The 13,577-nt window shown below is 38.4% G+C and overlaps 1 protein-coding gene across 4 annotated transcripts in view; it reads right to left on the bottom strand.

Moving 5' to 3' along the window:
* Positions 1-13,577, bottom strand: part of CSNK1G3 (casein kinase 1 gamma 3) — a 157,889-nt gene that overhangs the window by 137,207 nt on the left and 7,105 nt on the right. For 3 of the 4 annotated variants that reach the window (XM_077817379.1, XM_077817381.1, XM_077817382.1), the window contains exon 2: positions 2,400-2,476. The exons of the other annotated variant lie outside the window; for it this stretch is intronic. The gene's annotated coding sequence lies outside the window, so the exon portion shown is untranslated. The remainder of the gene's footprint in view (positions 1-2,399; positions 2,477-13,577) is intronic. 4 annotated transcript variants of the gene reach the window in all.

The raw sequence follows: 13,577 nt of genomic DNA, 5'->3' as shown, positions 1-13,577 counted from the left end.
AAATTACATTGGGGAAGGAAACTACTAGAGGCTCCCCTGGGATAGTGCTTGGGGTGTGCTACACACTGCCGGGATCTAATCTGGATATGGATAGAGCCCTTTTTAATGTTTTTAATGAAGTAAATAGTAATGGAAACTGCATGATCATGGGAGACTAACTTCCCAGATATAGACTGGAGGACGAGTGCTAGCAATAATAATAGGGCTCAGATTTTCCTAGATGCGATAGCTGATGGATTCCTTCATCAAGTAGTTGCTGAACTGACTAGAGGGGATGCCATTTTAGATTTGGTTTTGGTGAGTAGTGAGGACCTCATAGAAGAAATGGTTGTAGGGGATAATCTTGGTACAAGCGATCATGAGTTAGTTCAGTTCAAACTGAACGGAAGGATTAACAAAAATAAATCTGCAACTAGGGTTTTTGATTTCAAAAGGGCCGACTTTCAAAAATTAAGGAAATTAGTTAGGGAAGTGGATTGGACTGAAGAACTTATGGATCTAACGGTAGAGGAGGCCTGGGATTACTTTAAGCCAAAGCTGCAGAAGCTATCGGAAGCCTGAATCCCAAGAAAGGGGAAAAAATTCATAGGCAGGAGTTGTAGACCAAGCTGGACTAGCAAGCATCTCACAGAGGTGATTAAGAAAAAGCAGAAAGCATACACGGAGTGGAAGATGGGAGGGATCAGCAAGGAAAGCTACCTTATTAAGGTCAAAACACGTAGGGACAAAATGAGACAGGCTAAAAGTCAAATAGAGTTGGACCTTGCCAAGGGAATTAAAACAAATAGTAAAAGGTTCTATAGCCATATAAATAAGAAGAAAACAAAGAAAGAAGAAGTGGGACCGCTAAACACTGAGGATGGAGTGGAGGTCAAGGATAATCTAGGCATGGCCCAATATCTAAACAAATACTTTGCCTCAGTCTTTAATAAGGCTAAAGAGGATCTTAGGGATAATGACTTTACCACCATTTTCTGCCTATTGGTGAAAAATTCTTATTTGTCAAACTGCAGAAGCCACAAGACCAGAACCCACCATTCCTAACCAGTAAGATCATTTATCATCAAAGCTAAAAGTCTCCAATGATATCCTGGAAGCATATTACTTTTCCATTCACAACTAAGAATAAATCTGTTGAGGGAGGCCTCATTCGTGGTTCTGCACAAACAATGAAGGACCTATCCCTATATGTCTAGAAAGCGGCAAAAGTCCCATCACAACAGTATCTTTGAGACCATAATAAGATTCTGATGCTGCAGAAACATCAAGAAACAAACAGAACTCTTACTGAGACAAGTAAAGGGATTTGTTTTTGTATCTAGGTGATAAGTGATCTGGAAAGGTACTCAAAAAGCACACACCAAAAAAAAAAAAAAAAAAAAAAAGAGAGGTTCAAAGGAATGACGAGAAAGATTGTGTACGCTTACAGGTACCAAAATTAGGGCAATTCTAACCAATCCTTGTTGGAATAACTATGTCTGAATAAAGAGATTCCAGTATCAATATCTTAACACTTTTGATTTCAGCCTTAAAAAAACATTAAGAAGATTCAAAAGTGGCACCACATACAGATGCTACAGAATGCTAGTCAGATATGTCTTTTTACAACTAACAGCTACAATCCCCAAGGCAACAGATAAGTAACTTTACACTCAAAGATAAATATATTTGTGAAAGCACATCCAAATTTTCACCATCTGATCAGCAGTTAGCATATAATTTACTAATTTTTTTGTTAATGCTGTCACCATTCACAAAATTGTAAGAATCACATGTTTAAACTTGTAGGATATTTAGTGAGCAAAATGATTACTAAATATTTTTCTAAAATATAACATTAAAATAAATTGTTCTGGGATATGGGACACACACACTTCCATTGAAATACCTTTAAAGGGTATTTCAATGGAACGTATAGCAATAAATCAAAGAATAATAGATCAGCAACTACAAGTTTTAGTTTTCAAAAAATTCTCAATTATGTGGCAATTTATGGGCTTGTCACTTTTTGTTTGTTGATTCAACAGATGTTACCTGTTACAAAATTAAATTCTATAGACAACTACTGCTGCTTGTTCTTAACAGTATTTACATAAGCTAAAACAACTAGTACCTTGATAGGATTCCTACTGCAGAGACACAGGACGTTCTTTTAATATTTAACAATGATTGTATTACTGTCAAAAAGGAAGACACCCAGCCCTCTTATCTAAGCCTCTTTCTTTCTGGTCTTGAATGTAATGTTGCACTTTCCTATACTATACAATTTCTATCTAATCTGAAGTAAACAGAATATGTAGGATGTTTGCTGCCAAGAACCTCCACTATAACAAATTGTGGATCATGTCTCCCTCACATACATAATGTGGTAAGTATTAGAATTCACAAATCACACTTACCCAAGAAAGCGGTACACTGTTCATGACAATGCCTTTTCTTCAACAAAAATGTTCATGTTTTAGATGTAAATAGCATGCTAAAAGTAAAGAAATACATATGTAATATTGGCACTCATTCATGCATGTAAATATTTCTGATGCTTTACTCAGAATTTATACAAATTAAAGATTTAGTACTGTTTTTCTAAATCAAAGTAGAAAGCAAGCTTCTATTAATATCACAAGTGTGAGTGTGTCCTATATATACCAGAAGCCTTCTAAACACAGAGGAAGTCATACCCTTCTCCAACTAAGCGTACCAACTAAAATGACTGAGCTTAAGAGAAGGTAAAGGGATAATTCATACAAGCAAGATGATTACGATAATATGGAAGTGTCTTATAAATTACATTTGCTACTTTGTTTGGTTTGATGGATTTGCTACACCATTCACCCCACTCTCCTGCTACCACAGCAATTTCCCATTGGGTATTTTACTCTCCCTCTACATAAACAAGCAGTTCATCCAAGTAAAAACAGATAACTTGATTAAATTGTTTCTTGTAGACATCATGAAAGAAGAGAGGGTGTCGCGAGGTGGCCACCCTGCTCCAGCCCTGAAGGGGTTAAAAACAGCCCTGGGAAAGGGCTGCCCCAGGGAGTCAACAGGAAAAGGCTGGGAGGCAGCCAATCAGGGCCAGGCTGAGCCCTATAAAAGAGCTGCAGGGCCAGAACGTAAGAGACTCTCTCTCTAGCTGTGGAGAGAGAAGAGGTACCTGGAGCGGAGCAGGGCTGGGGAAAGGCCAGAGGAACTGGGGAGCTCCAGCCTGGAAACTCCCCAAGCTGAGGCCTTGGTAAAGGCCTGCGAAAGCTACTGGGGCTGCAGAGTGGCAGCCCGGGGATAGGCAAGGGCAGCAAGTCTTACCCCCTTGCCAGTGATGAGTGGTTTACAGATTGCAGTCTGCCCCAGTGAGCAGGGGCTAGATGACGACTGGCAGTAGCCACTGAGGCAAGGTGGGGGTAGTGGGTTGGGGGTTCCCTGGGGAGGGGAGACCCAGAGCGTGGGGGTTCTGCAGGGGCCCTGAGGCAGGTGAGCCACCGGCCAGCAGAGGGCACTCCGAGCTGGAATTGAGCTAATTCCCAGGGTAACCAGCAGGCGGCACCGCACTGGTGAGTCTCAACCTCACTACAGAGGGATTTAAATGAGAGGCAATTGCTTTGTCCACCATATCAGGAAAAGCATTCTATAATTAGGGAGCAGTATGAAGGGGGAGGAGGGGGAAGGCATCACAGGTGAAGTGGAAAGGACAGGGCAGTGACATTATACACAACAAAGAGCTGAGTTATGAGCGGGCCCTGAATATAAACACAACAAAGTTTAAGTCTGATCCCAATGAGAGGACCCAGGAGAGATTCCAACAGCAGGGATATAGTTAGAATACTGCACAAGAAAGTTGGATCTTAACAGCTACAATTTGTATTGACTTGAGGTAGGGAGGTGAAATGGGCATCAGGAAGGCCAGTAATCAAGAAGGGAGATGACAACGGTCTGTAAGAAAAGTTCTAGCTATTTGCCGGAAAGATAATGTTCCTATGTTCTCAAGTGTTGTAAGGGGAGAAACAGCAAATTCCAACACCGCCTGGAAGGTGAGGCATGGGGCAGGGAAGACAGTAAGAGAGGAGACAAATGTGATGCCCTAGTAGCAGGCCTAAGTTGATGGTAAGTGCAATGATGTATTCAAAGTGACAAAGAACAGGAAAGGAGAGAGAAGAATCACGAATTCAGTTTTAGCCATGTTAAGGTTAAGTTATTAGTCTCTGGCAACAGAACTACATGTAATATACAAAATCATTTTTAAAGTTTAAACATAATTAAACTTAAGAAAACTTGCATTAATTCCCTTCCTAACACATTTTTTTATGTATTTAACATCATCATCAAGAAGCAGTATGAGGACCACTTCAGTGTCTATCACAGCCAGGACATGGAGGAAAATTAATTTCCATTGCTGCCCCATGGCAGGTCTCAATTAAGTATCAATGTTTTCAGGGCATGCTGCTAGTGGACATAACAGTTAAGTACACTGTAAAACATTCTGAGACATAGCTGTAATTAGTTATTACAATACAGGCCTTTAAACAAAAGCAAAAAGGTATTATAACACATAGTCAATCACAATTTTCATTGTAGTTTTAGACCCTACTGAAAGCCATCATAGAACCACAGAGAATGCATTATCTCCAATTCTCAAAAAACCTCCCTTTGTGTAGTGACACCATTGTAAAGTGGTGATATAGAAGCCTATTTACATATCTTTCTATGAATGGTCTATTTCTTTCTATTTCTGAGTCAGTGTCTCTCAAGTATGTTTTAAAATAATTTTCATACCCAAAAATGTCCATATAAATCCATAAAATGCACCAGAGAAAAAAATTCTATACCCATATTCATGTAAACCTTCATTTACATGAATATGGGTATAGATTAGGAAACCATGTGCCTCTAGAACACTGGATTCCATGCTGCAATATAAGGATATTCTCTAGTAATGTATTATGTATGTGGCGAAAGGCTACAGGGAGGAGGGTAAAATGAGGTTGCAGGAACTAGAGGGGGGGAACAGAGGAGGAGTGGGACAGAAGCCTGATGAGGCAGTGGTGGGGGAGGGGAGAGAGAGAAGAGGAGAGAAGGAACTGGTGGGAGGGTCTGATTAATAGCAGAAGTGCAAGAGGGGCAAGGGCAGAGGGAAGACACTGACACTAGAAACAGAGGCATAAGGGTCTATAACCACTGAAGCACAATGCCACAGGACCTAGGGTTGAATCCAGGAGTCTTCAATCTCTACATTCCTTTGCTGTCAGGAAATAGCTGTGAAACCCATGGCAAATTGTGTTTTGTCCCCCTCTAGTAACTGGTCCACATAGAGGATAACAGATTTACAGCGCTGCCAGTTACTAAATTAGCTCAAGTGACAGGAGTCTGTGCTGTGGATCTAAACGTCTGAACACTGTCAAAGGCCGAAGACAGAGCCAAAACCACACAATGGATTTTTTGCAGTTAAATTTTAAACTTAGGAAACTACATTAAAAGATTAAGGGTGAAAAGTTAAGCACTCAAAAGTCTGAGAATGCCAGAATTAAGGTGTATCTGTGAAAACGGCACTCCAGGCTCTTTTCTTGGTCTTGATGACTTCCATATCAAATTTCCTTAGTTAACAGGTAAAAAGAAGTTTTCCTCTGGCAGACAGTTCTGAAAGTTCAGCCTGCAAGTTGAAATTCCAGCTGTGCTATTTCTGCATCACCACAAGTAACAGATTGTACTCGATAAATTCTGCCCTCTCTTATATCTTGTGCAACCCAACTGACTTAATGGTGTTGTACAGGTGAGAGGGCAGAGGTCCCTGCAAGTCAAACTTAGAAAACAATTCATTTATAGATGCACTAATCAAAGCAAAATCCTGCCATTTCCCATAGCTCTATTAGCCATGAAGGATAAGGATTAAAAAAGTAGTGAAAACTTCATATTCTAGTTATAAAAATTAGATATGACAATACCTAAATTACAAAAGTGAGCTTACGAAACAGATCTATTGTCACTTCAGAACAAAACTACACTAAACTGAAGTATTATACCCACTACAGATAAATTACTTTTTCAATAAACATGGATATAAATCACTCAAGAATATGGTGATCTACAAGCAGTCAGTCATTTAAAAGTTCTTAATTTCTGCAAATCAAAAGAAATCACATTCAGTTACTGTACATGATGAACACCACAACCAAAACACAGTAAAAGGAATTTTCAGCACACAGTGATTTAATGCTCATAATTTCCCCTTATAGGTCATTGACATACATCTTCACTGTTATTACTCCTGCTTGGTACATTCCCCCACTTGCATGCATACATGTCATTGTATGGAAGATGAGTATGTAGGCAGTCTACAGAAATATCATGAAGGTGATATTTTCTTAATGAGTGCTGCATGAGTTAAGATTTTGTTAACCATCTCATCTTTTTGTGTGTGTGTGTAGTATTGATAACGAAAAACAAATAAGCAATACAGCAAAACAGGCAATGGGCAATAAGAATCACAGGAGAACAGAGGTAAGGTTATGATACAATAGCCTTCAATATCATAATCACACAGTATTTCATAACTCCCATTCAATGCTTTGGTGACATATACAATCTTTAAAAGCTAAACAAAAGCAAAGAGTGCCCATGTCCAAAAAGATAGAGACTTCTACATCACCAACAAGGAAAAAGAAACACTCTCCCATCCACCCAAGATGCTCTTTTCTAGCAAAAATAAAGGTATGTTGCTGGAAACTGAGTAGCCAATTTTACAACCCTGGGGAGTTTCTATACAACAACAAGAATGGCAGCTTCCTATCCTCTTGTGGATCCTTAATGAAGTCAGTGGAGTCCATGCAAGAACAAAGCTTCACCCCTGCAGTCAATTTCAGGATTGGGGTCTAACAGTTGTCAGAAAAAGTTGGTAGTTGAACCACCAAGAGAAGCTTACATTATATTACAGGGAATAACACAATAGCCCACCCAGAACGAACACCTTCAGGCCATGTCTAGACCACAAAAAATAGGTCATGTCTTAAAAAAAATTAGTTAAAATGTGTTAAATGCCAATGCAGACTAGGTGAAGCCTAGGGCTGACCATGATTAGTAACATTTTTAATGTTAGTAAAATTTTAAATCCTGTCTATACTAGTGTTAAAAAAACAGGTTTTCTAACACAATTTACACAGAGTGGTAGCCACATTATTTTTTCATGTTCTCTGTGTGTGTGTATATATATATGTATATGTATAATCTTCCTACTGTATTTTCCACTGCATGCATCCGATGAAGAGGGCTTTAGCCCACGAAAGCTTATGCCCAAATAAATTGGTTTCTCTAAGTTGCCACAAGTACTCCTCATTTTTTTTGCTAACACAATTTAGGCAACCAACATTTTTCGTCCATACATAGCTTTAGACAGTTGCTACTGCAGCGTTAGAACTTTGATTTTGCACAAGAGCATAGATCCAATAATGGAGAACAGTTTTAGTGACTAACTTCACAGAATGCTAATATTTCTTCAAATTTGCAGATCACCTTTAGTATAAAGGTTACTTGATCCTTGCTAATGCACTTTCAGTTTAAACTTGAATAAAATACTATTAAAAACATTAAGACTGAAAACCAAAACATTGCAGAATAAGTGACGAAGTTAAAACGAAACATGTAAATCTTAATTGCTTCGTTGGGAATAAGCATTACCATATATTTTAATTACATGATAACATACTACTACTCCTCATACTACGATAATACACAATTTTCCTATAAATTTACAGCATCTAGTAAAATGAGAATTGGAGAAGCCAATGAAATTGAAACTAGTTTCACACAGTAAATTTTAATTTGTCCTCAGTAAACATATTTCAACATTTCTCTTCTACAGACTTCCAGGAGCCTTCCCTCAGCACCTTTCTAGGTGCATGTGGAATTAAGCACCTCCTGAACAGGCCTTGTTTCAGGTAAAGTGCACTTCAGTGCACTTTTTAAATATGCATCTACCTCAGCTATGCATACAAGTGCACCACTTCCTTTCAGATCATTAGGAGCTTACTGAGAAAATCCTTTTCACAACCTAACAGCCATTTTCACCATATGCCTGCAAAATCAAACCAAATTTCCATATGAAAACAGACTTGTCAAGGACAGCATCAATACCAAATTTAAACTTTCTAATTCAGACTGTAGAGCTGTTCAAAACCACATCGGATTGTTTATTATACGGAAAGTATTTGGCCCTTGCTATCCTAACTCAAAGATCAATGAAGCGTTTTTCCTCAAGCTTACCATGAGAATTTCCGTGCAGGCACAGGCCAACCCTGGAAAATTTCAACACAATAGATGAAAGCTTCAGAATTAAAATTAACCAAAACCAGAATTTAGAACTGAAATACTTAATTATGTAAGCTTTCTAACAACTTTTGTGATGAGACCAAACTACCAGAAGGGAGTTCTAAAATCAGCGTCAGTCACCTGAAGCTGTAGCTCACGAAAGCTTATGCTCAAATAAATTGGTTAGTCTCTAAGGTGTCACTAGTACTCCTTTTCTTTTTGTGAATACAGATTAACACGGCTGCTACTCTGAAACCTTAACTCATCCTACTACATCTACATGCAACATAGACTCTATATTCTTATGTCGCATCCCTGAACTAAGAATAATTTCCTGTAGTTTGTACAAAAAGCCTACAAGTGCACACTTGGGCCAGATTCTACAAACACTTATGGACAAAAAATAACTTTATTCACAGGAGCAGCCCCACTGAAATCCACTGGTCCACTTGCATGAGAAAGTTATTCACCTGAATAAGTACTGCAGAATTAAGCCTTTTTAAAAAAATTATACACTTCCAAGGCACAGACTATTTCATCTGCCAACCCACATAAATTTACATAATTTAATCCAAAATTACGTTTAAAGTCCTCCAAACTTAATTGCCGTACATAATGTTTTCTAAATATATAATTAGTTCAAATTTTCAGAAACACACATTTATTCTATTCTATGCGCCCTTTGTGCAGAAAAAAATTGTCAGTAAACTATATAATAAAAGAAAGTTTATTTAAACACTGAGGTCTGTTGAGAGAAGAAAGTTGCAACAGTTTAAGGAGTGATTTTACACTGATTTAGTTAAACTTGTGCAAACCCCTTTGTGGACATGGTTTAAGCTAAACTAAAATACCCAATTCCTAATCACTTTAAACTGAACAGGTTTAAAGCCAAAACAGGCGTGCACACAGACTTTTGCATTAGTTTAAAACCTCATTTTTAGTTAAATCATTGCAACATTCTCATGTCAAGATCTAAAGTTAAAACTTAGAAATTCAGAGATCTACCAAGCCCAATTTTAGTATCCCAATTTGTCATGCCTAACTTTTTCCTTTTTAACATAGTATTTTCTGATCATCAATGATACACTGTCTCCTCTGAATTCTTTAATTGTTGCAGCGCAGGTCAAAGTTAAAACAACATTAAAGGCCAGCTCCACCACCCCTTTTACTCGACACAGCCCTATATCTGAAAATATCAGAAGCAACATAAAAACTAGGATCCCAATACACCAAAGCCAATCATTTTCTCCAATGTCAGAAAAGGCACCTCTCTCTCAAACAGGTTATAATGTCCAATGCCAAGTGAAAGTTAATGCTGAGTTAGCCAATACTACATAATGGATGCTCCATTTTCCTATAATGGTCACTGTACGACCAGTGTCATTACACAGCAAAGCAAATTAAAGTGTCTAGAACATCACATTAAAAAACTCTGCTTAAAAAAACCGCAAACTTGCAAAAATCAAACACTCAGGTTACGAAGTGTAAAATGGGATTACCACCAGCTTCTACAGTACTTTTTTCACAAGTATGTTGGGAGGAGACAATCATTACTGTCTGAAATTCTGATACCATGATGAGCATCACAGAGAAGTCCACAAGGAAATTAATAATTCTGTGTTCCACGTAGGGTTTGGATGGTGTGAGGTAAATAAAACATGGGGCCACACACGTAATTGTGATGACAAAATAATATATTTCTACCCATTCAGTGAACACTGGCCATCCTGGGTACTGAATGAGCTGTGTGGATCCTGTGGGGAAAAAATAGCACATGATCATGTAATCAGAGATCTTACCATCATGCATAGGAACAAGAGGACCAAAACTTAAAAGTTGCATGGGAAACCTTAATGTTGGCTTTCCCAACTTTTGAGTGCTTGACTTTGCAACCTTGCTATTCTTTGAATGTAGAGAGTCTGGCATTTTGTTTTTCAGTAATTCCTACATTTCTGGGAAGCAATCTGAAAAAAATCCCATCTGTGAATTTATACATGCCCCTCACATGGATCATCAACAGTGATGGTACCTTGACAGACCTCTACCAGTTAAGCTAACAGTACAGTTGAAAGGTATTATGCTCTATGAGGACCAGCCTCTAGGAGATGAGACGCTTAACCAGTGTGTTTTACTGCTATTTACTGTCAGCAAAGGAATACTGGGACTCAAACTCTGGGTTCTACAGTAGACCTTCAAAGATACAAACACGAGAGTTACAGACTGACTGGTGAACCAGACACCACGTGAAACTGGAAGTAACCAATCAGGCAGTAGCAGAGACCCAAAAAAAAAAAAGGGCAAATATTGTACTATGCCTGTATTCCATACTCACACCCCTGGCACCCTCTTACAGCCAGGAAGTGAAGATGCTGAGATTCGCAGGCAAAGCTGTGAGCCCCTGCTGCCAGCCCAAGGCAGCTGGAGCAGGAGCTGCGCTACTTTCTTGTAAATCATGGGTGCTGTTTTCACATACACACCCCGCCTCCAGCTGAGGAGGCGTGCAGCGCTGTTCTCACACACACACAAGCCAGGAGGGAGACGTGTTGTTTTCACCACCACCCCCCCACCTCAGCCGGGAGGGGGACACAAGCTTGCCCAGGCCGGGGAAAGAAGCTGCCTGCAAGGAAGCTGCCTACCTGGAGTGTGAACTGCTGGAGCCGGAACTGCATTTTGTTCAGAGTTACGAACAACCTCCTTTCCCAAGGTGTCCATAACGCTGAGGTTCTACTGTATTCCAGATTCGGGCAGGGAGTTCTCTAATAGTTACATACCCTTCTGTTCCCATTCCAACAGCCTTCCCCTCTCCTAAACATGTTCCCACTGCACCTTTGTCCCCAGCACGGATAGCAAAGGACAGAGTCTCCCTCCTCTCAATTCCAGTGCTTAGTGCCCCAGAGTTCCCCAACACCCTGGAAGCAGTTGCAGAAAACATCTTGCTCAGCTCTAGAACCCTGGACTGGGGCATGCTCAATGTATATTGGATCTTTACAGAATTTAGCTGCCAAACTCTAAGAAGCCTCTACTAAGCATGTACAAGTAGAAATATTCTTAAAACTCATCCAAATGTGGGAGGATTTTCATGGACCAGCAAGAGGCACCTCCTAAACGTGGGCTTTTTCATGTCAAGTTTCCAGTCCCTGCTTCAAAGCAGGGAGGTGCTAGAACTTCTCAATAAAACAGATGAGAGGTTCTGTTTTTTTTAAAAAACTGTGACGAACCATGTACTTTTCCCTCAACTCACTCTCAGAGATAGCTCAATTTGATTTTGCTGAAATTTCAAAAATCAGCCAGGCACCTGGCATAGAAAGTTTAAGTCCAAACAGACAAAGCAACTGAAAACAGGCACTGACAATGGAAAGTGTTAGGCAATCTTAACTACAGGCATTGCTCCTCTGCCTATGATGAAAGGACCAGCAGAAAAAATGTGACTGATACACAACATTACAGGAAAAAAGCTGACAGAGTGAACTTCAAGTGAACTATACTTATCAGTTTCTGATGATGTCAAACAAGCAGCATGAAAGTCAAATGGATCTTGACGTTATAAGAATCTCCAAGATCAGGGTGGATTTGATTTAAATCAAACTGATTTAAATCATGATCTAAATCACTAGTCAGAAACACTATTTAATCATGGATTTCCACATAAAAGTGCATTCTTGTTGGTTGTTATAACCATAATACATATTCCTCACAGCTCAGAGATAGATGTAAGTTTCATTTTTAGAAGGTACACACTATACATTTTTGAAGTGATTTATTTTGAAAACTTTTCAGATTAGTTTTACAGCTATATTAGAAAATGAAAGATTGTTTGGTTATTTCATTTACCAAAAGTAATTGAAGCAGACAGTTCATCTTCCAAAGACTTCATAAATATCTCCAATTCAACAGGTTAATCATAAATATTTGCAGGATTTTCTTGCCATGTTGCATTAGGAGAAGATCACCACCAGACAGACATTTAAAATTGTTTTATTTAACTAAAGCAAAAATATTATGTAGTCTGGATTTTTTTTTCTTCAACAGCAAACATAATATTTTAACAAAACAAGCACATAAATTTTTGAATTTAGTTAAATGTTCAAGTATCTTAAAATCAGGTATTTTTTTTTTAAATTGTTTTTAACTAAAATAGTTAAATGAAATATTTTTTAAAAAAATTAAAAATCAACTATGTCAGCCAGGTCAACATGAGAAACTTAAAATATTGGCTTCTGCAGTTAACTCAATCTTCATCTTCCAGTTTGTTCATAATCTGGAAAAGAAAAACAAACTTTTCTGCTTTTTCAGGTCCCAAACGATTTCTCAATTTGGAATGAATTAGTCCAAAGGAAGAAAATATTCTTTCTACACCAGCAGAAGAAGCTACTGCTGTTAAAAGTGAGATTATCACTTCAACAGTCTCTGAATCCAAGTGCCGAAGTGACTTCCACCAGTTTACTGGTGACTTTCTTTAAAACATCATCAGCAAATATATATTTCTTGAATGGTTCTTATTCCCAAACTGGGTCTCTTTCACGGCCTGCTGCCATTATAGATTTTCCCTTCTAGTGAGAAAATGGTATGATAGATCTCAAATCAATGAAGGCTACACTCAGAAAGACCTCAAGATTTCTGGAATATGCTGCTCCAACAGTTTCACTTTTGTTTCTACTACCTGTCCCTTCCTTCTCACATTTATCTGCAGACTTCTTCTCCTTGTCCAGATCTATTCTGCCCCCAACCATCTTCTATTCATTGAACTTTTTGAAACTTTGTACTTTGAGAGAGAGATAAGAGATTGACTCTGTGCACACAAATTTGCAGAGGGACCAAGGGTTGAGGTCTGTTATTTCTCACCTCTATAAATTATTTATTTAAAAACCATTTTTACTGTTAACAAGTATGTTATCTCTAGAGACACAAATCCACAGTTTGAGAACTGCGAAATTAAGCATCTCTGATGGTATCTTCTAGACTGAGCACTGAGTCCCATTGGGTGGGTAGATAGAAAGATTAACATAAATAATCTACACAGAAGCCCCTGGAACCCCATAAAATTGGGTCCCTAATCCATGAACTATTGGGACTCATTTCCAAAACTTTTCTTAAACATTACATGAATATATTGTCGCATACTATAGAATTAGAATTTATAATCCCTGTTCCACGATGAGATATCTTTGTGCTATAATGTATCTTAATTAAAACTATCTTTAGATTGGATTTTTTGGATAAAATGCTTTTTGAGGAAAACAATTTAAATCAAAAATTCCTATTTTTTTAAATCACTGATTTTTATC

Source organism: Eretmochelys imbricata, chromosome 5 (genome assembly GCF_965152235.1).
Source record: "Eretmochelys imbricata isolate rEreImb1 chromosome 5, rEreImb1.hap1, whole genome shotgun sequence".
NCBI lineage: Eukaryota > Metazoa > Chordata > Testudines > Cheloniidae > Eretmochelys > Eretmochelys imbricata.
This window is presented reverse-complemented; position numbering and strand designations above follow the sequence as displayed.